Genomic DNA, 13,976 nt, shown 5'->3' with positions numbered 1-13,976 from the left:
GCTGACATAACAGCATTTAAATTATTAATATTTTACTCTTACATTTCTGAAACACAGTGAAATAATTCAAGAGGAAGACAAACCAACCAACAAAAAACATAATAGGGAGAAACTAAATATGAATATTATTGTTAATAGCTAAACAAATAAAAGAACTAAAATACTTTAAAAATTATAAAATTTATGGTAGAGTTGTGTAGAAACTAAAAATTTCTGGTGTTTTACAAGGCGGAGGGGCAACTACGTGGTTCAAAGTGTCCAACTCTTGGTTTCAGCTCAGGTCATGATATCAAGGCTCGTGGGTTCAAGCCCTGCATTGGGCTCTGCACTGATAGTGTGGAGCCTGTTTGGGATTCTCTCCCTTCCTCCCTTTCTGCACCCCCTATCCCCTCGCTCTCTCTCTCTCTCTCGCTCTCTCTCTCTCTCTCTCATGTTGGGTGAGGCTAATGATGGTAGTCAATGTAATGATGGCAACCTGCCTATCTTTAGATCCTTTCCCAGGGAAGATAATTTTGATCTGCACCTTAGATATCTAATGGACCTGATTTTGGAGCTTAGATGTCCAGTTGATTAGGTAATTTGGACTGGGACTAATGAGAAGTAATCTGAGCTGGGTGCATTAAAATATATGCCTAATAATCTTTCACCTCATAGCAGGTGCATTCAGAGTCACTGAATGCAATATGGTCACGCATCCTAGGAAGATAGGCCTGTTGCATTGCCAGTCTAGCATAGTGTCATATTTGGTGGCATATTATCCTTGAATAGTAGAGGCTTGACCATCTGCAAAGAGCTGGACAGCTTGGTCATACATGGCCTTTAGTGGGGGTGGGAGGTTAGGGATCTGGAAGCAGGACTTTAACACAGTTGCATACATTTTTTTTACATAGTCCATTACAGATTGTGGAATGCAGCAATAAAGATCGATACTCTGTCAAATTGAGAGGCCTGTTCTTACCACTTGGATTTGATCCCCTTTGATCTCTTTTATTTCTTTGATCTTGCAACCACTTTTCCCAGTGAGAGAGTCTGCCTCCTAACAGGATCCATCTGCCTCGGGGTACCCAGTAGTGGTGGGGTGTGTGTTGTTGTTTGCTCATTATTTATATATTCTTGATGCCAGGACCCATACAATGTGTTTATATCAGGATATGACCTCTGGTTGTGTGTCTTCATAACATAAAGCATGTAAGTCAGTGCAGTGGGAGATAGGAATATTTCTGGAAGCCATTCCTGTACTGTGACAGCTAGCAGTAACCATACAAGGAAATGACTGTTAACTAAATCTGTCACATGGACCCCAAACTAAAGGTATCTCCAGATCATCCTTCCCTTAGCAGGATTTCAAAGCTGCCTCAGTCACTCCAGAGTCACCCCGCAACAGGGAACTGTGATGATGGAGGGAAGTCCACAAGGGGGGGAAGACAGCTTTCTTAACCAACTAGTAGAAATACTCCATTTTTGTTGATTTTTAAATAAAACTATATGGCCATGTATCTTAGACTTCTCCAGGGCCATGGAAAGATCTGATACAAGTGAGGAGACCTGATGCTTAACTTCACTAGCTTCGTGCTAAATCCACTTGTGTGTTTGTTCAGTGTGTGTGTGTATAAAATAAACTTGAAAGTTACTACAGGATCAGGAAAACACGATACAAATAGACAAAACAATATGAGACTATCAATATAGTATTATAGAATAGTAAGAGCTGCATCCCACTATATACGTGTGTGTGTGTGTGTGTGTGTGTGTGTGTGTGTGTGTCTATGGTTTGCTGTATAAGCTATATGTAAAAGCTCTTAATGTTTATTTTTGAGAGAGAAAGACAGAGTGTGAGTGGGGGAGGGGCAGAGAGAGGGGGAGACACAGAATCCGAAGCAGGCTCCAGGCCCTGAGCTGTCAGCCCAGAACCTGACACAGGGCTCGAAGTCACAAACCATGAGATCATGCCCTGAGCCGAAGTCGGACACTTAACCGACTGAGCCACCCAGGCACCCCTGAACTGATTTTTAACTTAAATCAAATACAGTAAAACCTTGGTTTGTGAGCATACTGTGTTCCAGAAACATGCTTGTAATCCAGAGCTTGTGTATCAGAGCGAATTTCCCCATAAGAAATAATGGAAAACTCAGATGATTTGTTCCACAGCTCAAAAATATTCATATAAAAATGGTTACCTTACTGTAATATAATACCAAATAATAAAGAAGATGCAAAATATAAAGAAAAATAAATAAATCTGCACTTACATTTGAAAACCTTTGTGGCTGGTGTGAGGGAGAGGAGAGAGGGGGGTTATTGTGTGGAACAACTTTCACTATCACTAATGGAATCACTGCTATCTATTGGCTCAGTGGAATCTTCTTCTACATGGGGGACATTGTATATGCTCACACAGATGCTGACAACAGTACAGTATTAATAAACACTTGTCATATACTGCATTTAATGTAACTGGCAATCAGGCAGCAGAGGAAAGGGCCTATATGTGCAGGCAGCCTGACCTAGAATGAAGCAAAGCATTCCCGAGCTTCCTCTTGTATGGAGAAGCAAAGGACTGTCCCTAGGTGCTTTGAAGGGACAAAATATACACTAGTGCCAGTTGTGGACACCTTCCAGTGTTCTGAAAAATCACTGATTTCTGCCAAACACCGCAGCCTGAGACCAAGCATCGGGAGTATGAGAGCTGATCACCCACAATCCTGCAGTGAAAGAGAGAGAGAGAGAGAGAGAGAGAGAGAGAGAGAGAGGAACCATTGGTTCAGTTGTGATCGTGTGACGTTCTGTGTCACATACTAATATTGCAAGACATAGCTCGTTTATCAAGTTAAAATTTATTAGAAATGTGTGCTTGTCTTGCGAATACTTGCAGAACAAGTTACTTGCAATCCAAGGTTTTACTGTATTTATTTTATATCTAATCTTTATTCAGCCTTATGTTGGGTCCTGTGGTGATTACACATATAATTATTGTTAGAAAATTTATAAGTATTGGGACAATATACTCACATGGAATAAAAGTAATTTACAGCGTTATGATAATTATATCCAATAACTCTGTGTGTTGTGTCTAAGAATCTTGCTATCTTCACAACAACTCTGAGTTACCCCGAAAGAAGTCATGTTATAACTATAGAAACAAAATCAGCAAGTAAATCTTGGAGTTGGAACCAGGATCCATGTCATTTGCCTCTTTATCTTTTTATCTTTACGTTTTTAAAAATCACTTTCCTCTCTTGTAAATAAAGCAATACTTTTTATAGTGTTATAGAAACAAAACTTCATTATGTTTCATGACATAGAATTATAGTGTATTGGTTTCCTAGGGCTTCTGGCAACAAAGTGCTGCAAACCCAGTAGCTTAAAACAAGATAATTTATCGTCTCACAGCTCTAGCGGCTACAAGTCCTGAGTCAAGGTGTCAACAGTCTTGGTTCCTTCTAAGGGCTCTGAGGAGTAACCTCTTCCCTGTTTCTCTCCTTTGTCTCCTAGCTTCTGGTGATTGCCGGCAATCATTGGGATTGGTGGGTTTTAGACGGGTCATATCATCTCTGTCTCCATCTTTACATGGTGTTCTCCCTGTGTCTCTGTGTCTTCACATGATCGTCCTTTTATTAGGACACTAGTTACATTGGATTTGGGGTCACCCTACTGCAGTATGACCTCATCTTTACTACTTACATCTACAATGACCTTATTTCCAAATAAGGTCACCTTCTGAGGTAGTGGGGTCTAGGACTTCATATCTTTTTGAGGAGACACACACAATCTATAACATAGATTGTTTTTGTTTGGTAAATCTCATTTTTCTTTGAAATTCTGTCAGTAGAAGGACGCCGGGGTGGCTCAGTCACTTAAACATCTGACTTTGGCTCAGGTCATGATCTTGAGGTTCATGGGTTCGAGCCTTGCGTCAGGCTCTATGCAGACGGCACAGAGCCTGGAGCCTGCTTCAGATTCTGTGTCTCCCTCTCTCTCTGTCCTTTCCCTACTCACTCTCTGCCTCTCCCTCAAAAATAAATAAACACTAAAAAAAAAAAAAAAAGTAAAGAAATTCTGTCAATAGAGAGTTTAAAGAAAACAGTTCTGAAGTTGGCCACTGAAACCACATTACTTTAAGGAGCCATTTAACGTCTTGGAATGAAGAAGAGATAACCCTGTCTTGTCTAACTTATAGTGTGCCTTTGAGAATCAAGTGAGGTGATACTTTAAAAATGGTATTTGTTTTTTTTTCCCCCAGTGAAACATTAATTCCAGATCATTGCATTTTCATTGAAAATTATTGAAAGTGGCATTCCTTTTACTTAATGTTCTCTGATCAGCTCAGTGGAGGAGTGGTGGTACCTGTTAAATTTTCTACACATGTATCCTGACTTTAACTAGTTTATGAGAATCCCACATCCTTTTTTACTGGTACCATAGAAACTGTGATATTAAAAAGTGCTCATATTTCTAACTAGGAATATTATAAATTACCCTTCAAGTTAGTTATTCCAACTTTTTAAAATAAAAAGTAAAGAAAACATTTTATTACTCTAAAATATATGTATTTTAAGAGAATGCCTATGTGTTGTCTCATACTTGTTTGTAATCTACTCTGATGGAATTGGAGCATCTTTAAAAAACGTTTTTCTTGTTGTGCTCATAAAATTGTTCACATTTTCCCTAGATTGACAGATGAATTGTGCAAAGCTGGCATTGATGTAAACATGTGTAGAAGCAAAGATCCCAGAAAGTTTTTGAAATCGTATTTAATCATGTGAGTAGGAGAACAGAACAGGGAGAGAAAAAGGAAGAAAGCATTTTGAAACGTATGCCGGTCACTCAGTCTGTGCCTTTAAATGTGGCAGCAAAGGTTATGCGAAGAAATGTTTGCATTGAACCTTTTGACCATTCTACAACTCAGGAAGGATGCAACAGTTTTGTTAGTTAAAAAACACTATACAAATGTTGAGGATATCTGCATGACATTAAGGGATTGAAATCATTTTGTCATCCTGTGATAAGAACAAGACCAGGTGGCTCCATTCTGTGGCTTAGGATGTGGGTTTCTTTGGTTTTGCTAGTCTCTGATACTCAGGGAAACAAGTTATGTATGCAGAATGCGCTGTTTTTTTTAGATGCGTGGAGTGTGGTAGCCTAGTTATTGGCCATGGAATATGTTCTGTTGGGCATTGTGTGACAGTCTGTTTTCTTTTTTTGTTTTCTTGTTTTTCTTTTTCTTTTTGTTTTTTTTTTAATGTAGAGATGGGTCCTGCTGAGCAGTTACAAATGCATTAAGATCGAAGTGCTGTCTTTGGTATTATTTTTGTTGTATTCGAAATTCAGATGATTAATTACTGTAATGTGTATTTCAAAAATGAAAATTGCTAGTTTGTGGGTGGAGTGGCCTGTGACGCACATACCGAAGAACTTTTTGCTTCTTCAGCAGAAGGCCTTCTACTAGTATCTAGCGCCATTGCCCTCATCCATGGGTTTCATTTCTTCAACACAGAAGCCCTGAAGTCATCTCGGTCTTGCCCCTTCATCTGTTTTCTCCCTACTTTGCTTTTATTCATTAAAAGCAACATTCTCATTCACTTGTTTATATAGGAGAAAACTTACGGTTCAGCCTGTACATGATAGGAAGTTCCATCGTGGTCAAGATTCTTATCAGCCCAGTAAGTATCTAACCATAGTCTTCATTTGTTCCACACTTACTTCGATGTGCTGTCCATCTCTAACCTACCTTCCTTCTCTCTAAGATAATCAGGGTTACACTCTCTGCAAACTGCAGATCCGAATCTGCTGTCTTCCCAGAAGTCATATATTCAGGATCCTTGTACAGGCATTTTGGTGGAAGTCCTCTTCTTAATCCCAATGAAAGTCTCGAAGGCTTTCTTCTTTATTTCTTCATTGTACAGTCATTCCTTCATTGGTCATTCACTAAGCATTATCCTCTAGTCAGTCTTTTTTTTTTTTTTTTTTTTTTTTTTTTTTTTAAATAACAGCTTCACACATACAGGAAGATGAGTTTCCACAATATAATCCGTTAAGGAGTCCCATACTTAAGATGAAATTTGCCTGTAGTGAAAAGATTGTCTTCGCTCATAACTTTGAACGTCCGTTGTCTGTTTACAAATGGCTAGGTAGAATGTGCCCAGATGCCGAAAAAAAGAACTTACAAAATCATATTTACTGTGAGCTTATTATGATCTCTAAAGGCAGAGACCAGTGTTGTTCACTCTAACAATTCCATAATCCTGGCTATATATAATGGGTGTGACGTAAATGATCTTTGACTGAATGGATAATACAGATATCAAGCTACCTGTGGCTTGAACCAAGTAGACAAACACAAGCTGTTAACCATTAGGATTTTTCTTCATCTGAAATTAGCTTCAGGTTAGGAAAGGAGCTGCTTCGTCAGGTTAGACTTCATCTTTCTCATGATTCTGAGTAGGCTGTAATTCTTTCTGTTTCCACTTGTATCTATGGCTTGCGTCATAGAAAAGACAGATTGTCAACAACATTATTATTATTCTGATGTAAATATAGCTGTTGCAGTGATTGTAAGCATTGATAATTAAGAATTTTCAAAGTATGTACTTTGAAAACTTTGCTTTTAGACATGCTGTTGAGTTACTAAATAGATGTCTCTTAACACAGTTTGAACCAAATAATGCTGAAAAACACAGCACTTTCCTCAGCTTTTAAGCCATTTAATTGTAAACTTCAGCTAAAGCCTTTACTTTATAAACTGAGATAAAGTTCCTAAGGTTACATGTGCCCAAAAACATTAAAATAAAAGGCTTAAATGAAAGTATTAGAGTTTGTCTACACACAGATCTTGGTAAGAGCAAAATGATTTGCTGATCAAAATGATTACTTTTATGATTATTTGAAACAACTTTTTCTTTTTTTTTTAAGTTTATTTATTGAGAGAGAGAGAGAGAGAGAGAGAGAGCGAGCAGGGAAGGGGCAGAGAGAGAGGGAGAGAGAGAGAATTGCAAGCAGGCTTCACACGGTCAGTGCAAGCCCAATGTGGGCTCAAACACACGAACCATGACCTGAGTCGAAACCACGAGTGGGACGCTCAACAGACTGAACCACCCAGGTGCCCCAAAACAACCTTTTTTTTTCAATCCCTTATAGCTCAGTTCAATTTAAGTGAGTTATTGATAAAGCTATTAAACATAATCTATAATCTTTTGTATTTGCCTTTCCATTACCCATGTATGTATATATAACGTTTACCCTAATTTTATTTTTGAGTATGCTTTTGCATACTTGTTTTGTGTTTCGGCAGAGAGGCATATCATATAGAGATCTCTCATATAACAAAATATTACCAGCAAAACTGGCTGTGAAGTTAGTTGATTTAGTGCCATTATATTTATTTAAAACTAATTTCTTAGAACTCGAAGAGGAATAGATAACACATTAGGTATCATTTTCAAACGTGTTATAGATATAATGATCATTTTTACAAAACAAATATCAGGACATAATTGACAAGTACAGATATACACGGAGAAAGTGGGATACATTGTCACTAGAATGTATTAACGTGGTGAATTTGTCTCCAGCAATGTGAAATAAAAACATTTGATTTTTCTGTAAATAAGGAACCAAAAATTATTTCTCAGCCCATAAAATGGTTTTGTTCAGGAAGTAGGATTGGTTTCATAAACTGCACACAATGCTCTTATGCAATTGACTATATTAAATTTCATCTTCACTATTAACTGAGGACAGTCAACTCCTGGAGGCATCTTTGAGCCTCCATTTTCTTGTCTTACTGTAAAGTAGCACTTTAACCAGAAGGGACATTTTCCTCTTTGGAGTTTCCTAGAAATAGTCATAGTAAATGGGACAGATATTGAAATCCTAGAGGAATAAACTATCAAGATTTCAGGATCCCTCTTCTTTGTAGACCCACCATTTCCCTCCCATCCCTCATGCCTAAAATAGATCAACTTAAGTTTTATATATTGGTCTTTCATGTAAGATTTTAAGGACAAAATACCAGCTACTTAAAGAAAAGAAAAATCGTTTTACATCCCTGGGCTGGATAATGTTGAAAGTCTCTTTTTTCTCCCTTCTGCACTATTTGTCAAAATAAAATGTCTGTTTTCCTGAGATGATTCTAAATATGAAGATGTCTAAGTGAATTTTTCTAGAAATTTAAATTATATGACAGATGCACTCTTCCATATTCTGTCAACAAAGAACAGATAGATGAACTATATAAAGAATTTTTATGTTTGTAAGTAATTGTATGAGCACATTTTGTATGGTAGAGGGTGATTCATGGAAATACATGGTTAGACAGGGTGGGGTTGTAGAAAAATCCCCATCTTATATTAGTAAGAAAAAGCTAAACCTAATGGGATGAGTGAACTTTAAAAATCTATTTTAATTATGGAACTAGTGACTTGGCGAGTCAAACAATATAGTACTTTGTAAATGTTGAGCAATAACTTTGACCTGTCTTTAGTAACACAAATATGCACAGTCATTTTCCGTGTAGTATTTAATAATATAGTTTCTATGTAGGTCATCAGTTTTTTTCATTGTCTATTCATTTTACTTTATTATTGAAAGGTATTTAATGAACGTGGGAAATCTAGCCTAATGTCTGTTGCCCTTACAGTGACTAATTCCTGTTTTTCCATTGATGTTTCTGTTAAGAGTTAATAGCTACTGGGGGTGCAGTAGTGAACAAGAGAAAGTTTCTGTCTTCATGAAGCTTATATTCTAATGGCAGAGGCAGACATAAACAAATAGAGAGTCTGATAGTGATAAGTCCTAGGAAGGAAAAACAGATAGGTTTAGGGGATGTAATATGATGAAAACTGGTATTTTCAATATTTTGGCCAAGGAAAACCAATCCGACAGGTGATGTTTGAGCAGAGATTGGAGTGAAATTATGCTGTTTTCTGGGGGGATAATTTCCCCTCGGAGGAAATAGTGAATGTTAAGACTGTTAGTTGGGAACATATTTGGTCTGTTCAAGGAATAGTGCACAGGTTGTTTGGTAAGAGTATAAGGAATATGGTACGTAGATATAAGCAAAGAAGCCAGACCTTGCAGGCTGTGGTCGGAAGTTGTGATTTTATTTGAATACGTGTATGTATTTTAACTGGAGGACTTTGATTAGAGGTGGGACGTGATTAGATTTAAATGTCTTACTCTAGCTGCTGTATGGAGGAAAGACATTAGAAGAGTCAAAGCTGTAAGGTTTAAGCAGAGACATCAGATTGGAGGCTACTATAGCAGCTCGCTAGAGATGATGGCAACTTGGATTCGGGCAGTAGCAGTGAGAGATGTGAAAAGTGGTTGAATTGTAGAAATATCTTGAAGGTAATTGGCAAGATTTTCTAACAGATCAGATGTGGAACGTAAGAAAAAAGTCAGGGTTGATTCTAAGGCCTTTGGGCTCAAGAATCGGGTGAACGAATATACACAGTCGCGCCAGTTCATGTACGAGAGAACTGGAAATTTAAGATGTTCGAAAAGCATATCGTGTGCTAGCAGTTTGGGATGAGTACATACATAAAGGTGTGAAGCCCTATAACCTGTTGGCTCTGAAATGTGCAAACTTGAATATCACTCCACAACTAAGCTCTGCTGTTACTGCAAGCATTTGTTGCTAAAAGTCACCATGCTATGCAAAAATACACAATGAAAACAATAGGATTTATGGGAAAAGGATATTATGGCATAACACTCAAAAACTCGTTAGTGACATTTTTTTAAATAAGATCATAAATGTTAAGTGGTTAACAAATACCACAATACATTTGGTACTTTATACTTCAGAATCTATTAGTCCCTCGTGGGAGTGGGTATGGAAAGCATTGTGAGGTTGTGAGTTTCTGTGGAGTGATGCAAGGAGGCTTCCTGAAATCCAAAGGAAAGTTGTAACACCAGATGTGAATGGATGTGAGTCACACCTCACATGGTGAACTGAGGTGGCTGGTAGAGGTCTTTGAAGTGTGTGTCTTTTGTATACTGTATTCCTGGTTCAGCTGGGTACAGTGTTTTGCACTCAGCTTACGTTTTGTGGGTGAAATCTCATAAATGAGCAAATGCAAAATTTGAGTTCTATTCACGTTCCCTAATTTATCAATTGCATTGGAATAAATTTTCATTTGCAAAATTAGTGTTATAGCAGAATTAACTGTACCATCTAGTGACTCTGGGCACATCACTTACCCTCTCAGAACCTTGATTTCCTCATATGTAAAATAAGGATAATAGTACTCACCTTAATAGGGTTTGGGGGAGTTTCTTTCTTTCTTTCTTTCTTTCTTTCTTTCTTTCTTTCTTTCTCTTCTTTCTTTTCCTTCCTTCCTTCCTTCCTTCCTTCCTTCCCAGGTGGGGCTTGAACTCATGACCCTGAGATCAAGAGTCAGATGCTCAACTGTCTGAGCCACCCGGGTGCCCAGTTTTGGGGGAGGGTTAAGGGAATGCACATTGGGGAGAGAATATATATTAAAATTTAAAGGCTTTCCTATAACCTCTATTAGACATTGCTTTTTCTAGAATAATTAAAAATGTAAAAATATGTTCTTATGATTTTTATTTCTCTATTTTGGCATCAGTGTAGGTATAAAGATTTAACTTTTTATATATGATTTAAGCCTATGCCTGTAATTCAGTTGCTATAAGCAAATAATGTGTTACTTTTCTGTGGGACTACCTGGTGTAGAAAGTTAGCCTAAGATTATTGCTTAATTTTCTCTATGATGATAAATTCCTTTATTAAAACAGTATAATTACATTACTGCTAGCTACTTGACACTATTTCTTTCATCTCCTTTCCTCTTTCCTTTACTCCCATGGTCTCCGTTGAGGCCTTAATTTTTTATCTTTAGTGTTACTATAGTGGACTTGCATTCCCTCTGTGTTCTGCCTCTTTCTCTGTCCCTGGTACTAAGATGTCCCTTCTGCTTCCATTGCCCCAGTTCACCCATCCTTCATGCTGCTGCCAGAGTGATAAAGTGATCAGCCCACTTGCTTGCTCAGAACTCTCCTCACACTCCAGCCCTCCCCTCCTATGATGTCGCAGACTGCAGCCATCCTGGATGATCTGATTCTTGCCTGAGTTGCTGGAGATGCCTGGAGTGTATCTGTCTGTTGCAGTCCCGTCCACTCTTGCTTGTATATCCCTTCCACAGCAACAAGTATACTGTATAAGAACTCTTTCCAATTTATGGCCTCATTGAAGTCTAAGCCTTTTGTGCTTGGAGATTTTGTAGTTCTTGTTACCCATTGGGGGTCTAGCACATACCAGATGTTCAGCAAATACTAGGGAAATAAATGAAGGAAAGAAGGTCGGAACATTGAGCCAAATGTAGATCAAGATTTTTATAGAACTGAACACATGAGTTCAGTGTTAATGAATTGTTCAGCTTTAACATTCATTGTTTCACTTCACGTCCCTTTATTTTCTACAACCGGGAAAAAAATATTAAATATCTCAGCAGTATAATATAGTGGTTAAGAACACAGTCTCTGGAGCCATACTGACTTGGTTATACTTTTGGCATGGCCACTTACCAGTTTGATGACCTTAGGCAATTCATCAGACTTCTCAATGCCATAGTTAAGTGTTGTTTCCCCAAATAATATGTTTTAAATTGTTAAATTTTACCTTTGATCTCTAGTTTATAATAATAATATACTAAAAGTAGAGTCCTTCATCTTGATTGGATATGGATTTAGAAACAATCTGGTTGAAAAGGGAGGACATTTAACAAGCACAGTATTTAAATGCTGTAGGTAGTGAGGCGTGTTTTCTTCTGAAATTTCAGAAGATGATGACAATGCCCAGCTATGTTAGTCACTAGGTGGAATGTTATTCTCGGGCACTAGAGTTGAACTTAATGTCGCAGTAAAAGTACACTTAACAGTATTTTTTAGTTTTTGTTTTTTTTTTCTGCTTTACTGCATTAGATTTTGTACAGTGTAAAAGTCAGTATTTTAAGTGTAAGGTGATTTTTTACCTAAACTTTTAGGCATGTATACCTCTCGCTGCAGTCCAGTTTTAAACATTTCCATCCCTAGGGGCGCCTGGGTGGCGCAGTCGGTTAAGCGTCCGACTTCAGCCAGGTCACGATCTCACGGTCCGTGAGTTCGAGCCCCGCGTCAGGCTCTGGGCTGATGGCTCAGAGCCTGGAGCCTGTTTCCGATTCTGTGTCTCCCTCTCTCTCTGCCCCTCCCCCGTTCATGCTCTGTCTCTCTCTGTCCCAAAAATAAATAAACGTTGAAAAAAAAAATTAAAAAAAAAAAAAATTTCCATCCCCCTAAAGCTTGTTTTGATCTTGTTTGCAATCATATTCCCAGCCCTATTCATCTCCTTTCTATCTCTATAATTTTGCCTTTCCTTGATACTTCAAGAAATATTTCCCTAATGGAATTACATACATGTAGTATTTTCTATCTGACTCCTTTCATATAGCATGTTTTTGACGTTGATTCACATTGTAGCATGGATCCATCGTTCCTTCGTTTTCATTGCTAAATAGTATTCCTTTGTGTGGACATACCACATTTTTTTCCCATTTACCAGTTGATGCACATTTGGATTATGTTCACTTTTTGGCTCTTATGAACAATGCTGATACGGCCATATGCATACAATTCTTTGAGTGGACATATGCCCTCTCCTCTTTTGGACGGGTTTCTTGGAGGGGAATTGCTGGGTTGCATGGTAAGGTTAGGTTTAACTTCTTAAGAAAATGTCAAACTGTTTTTCTAAAGTGTCCACACCAGCAATATGGAGGATTCCATTTTTTTTTTTCCCCGTCAGCATTTGACATTGTGTGTCTTTCTGATTATGCCTATCCTACTAGGTATAAAGTCATATCTCATTATGGGTTTGTTTCGGATTTCCTTACTGACAAATGACACTGGACCTAATTTCATTATCTTGTTGCCCCTTAGTATATCTTCTTTGGAGAAATATCTGTTCAAATCCTGTGCCCATTTTTTAATTGCATTGTTCATTTTCTTATTCTGTTTTAAGAGTTCCTTATGTATTCTGAAAACGAGTCCATCAGATATGTGATTTGCAAATAATTTCCATCTGTGAATTGTCTTTTCATTTCCTTGATGTTGTCTTTTGAAATGTAAAAGTTTTCCATTTGAATCAAGTCAAACTTACCCATTTTGTCTTTTATTGCCAGTGTCTTGTGAGTTGAATGCTTGATATTTTGACACTTAGTGTAAGTATAGTTATAGTGGGATTTACACCTGCTATTTTGTTGTTTGTTCTCTGTCTCATGTCTTTTTTTTTTCTTGTTCCATGTCACCTTACTGTCTTCCTTTCTGTGAAATAAATATTTATTTAGTTCACCATTTTAGCTTCTCTGTTAATTTTCTGTTTTAAAAAAAAAATTAGTTTTTGTGGTGGTTCTGGGAATTGTAGTATGCATCTTACCAACATTTATTTCAGAATAATACTACCTTAATTCTAGTAAAATATAGAAACTTTATCCTTATACACAGTCATGCCTCATTTTAGTGCACTTCACTTTATTGTACTTTATAGATAATGGGTTTTTAACAAATTGAAGGTTTGTGGCACCCACTGTGTCAAGCAGGTCTCTTGGTGCCATTTTTTCCAACAGCATTTACTCACTTGTATCTCTGTATCACATTTTGGTAATTATTGCAGTATTTCAAATTTTGTCATTATTGTTATATTTGTTTTGGCAATCTAAGATCAGTTACTACAACTCATTGAAAGCTCAGGTGAGGGTTGGCAGTTTTAGCAATAAAGCATCTTTAAAATTGATTGATTGATTAAGTGTAAGTGGGGGAAGGGCAGAGAGAGAGGGAGAGAGAATCCCAAGCAGGCCACGTGCTTTCAGTGCAGAGCCTCATGTTGGGCTTGATCCCACAAACCGCAAGATCATGACCTGAGCCGAGATCAGGAGTTGGATGCTTAACTGACTGAGCCACCTAAGTGCCCCAGTAATAAAGTA

At 37.7% G+C, this 13,976-nt stretch overlaps 1 protein-coding gene across 4 annotated transcripts in view; it reads left to right on the top strand.

Annotated features, from left to right (window-relative positions):
* SUPT3H (SPT3 homolog, SAGA and STAGA complex component) overlaps positions 1 to 13,976 on the top strand; it is a 540,862-nt gene that overhangs the window by 203,964 nt on the left and 322,922 nt on the right. The gene's annotated exons all lie outside the window — the stretch shown is intronic.

Source organism: Prionailurus viverrinus, chromosome B2, assembly GCF_022837055.1.
Source record: "Prionailurus viverrinus isolate Anna chromosome B2, UM_Priviv_1.0, whole genome shotgun sequence".
In the NCBI taxonomy this organism is placed as follows: Eukaryota; Metazoa; Chordata; class Mammalia; order Carnivora; family Felidae; genus Prionailurus; species Prionailurus viverrinus.
Note: the sequence above shows the minus strand (reverse complement) of the source record. Positions and strands in the feature narration are given on the sequence as shown.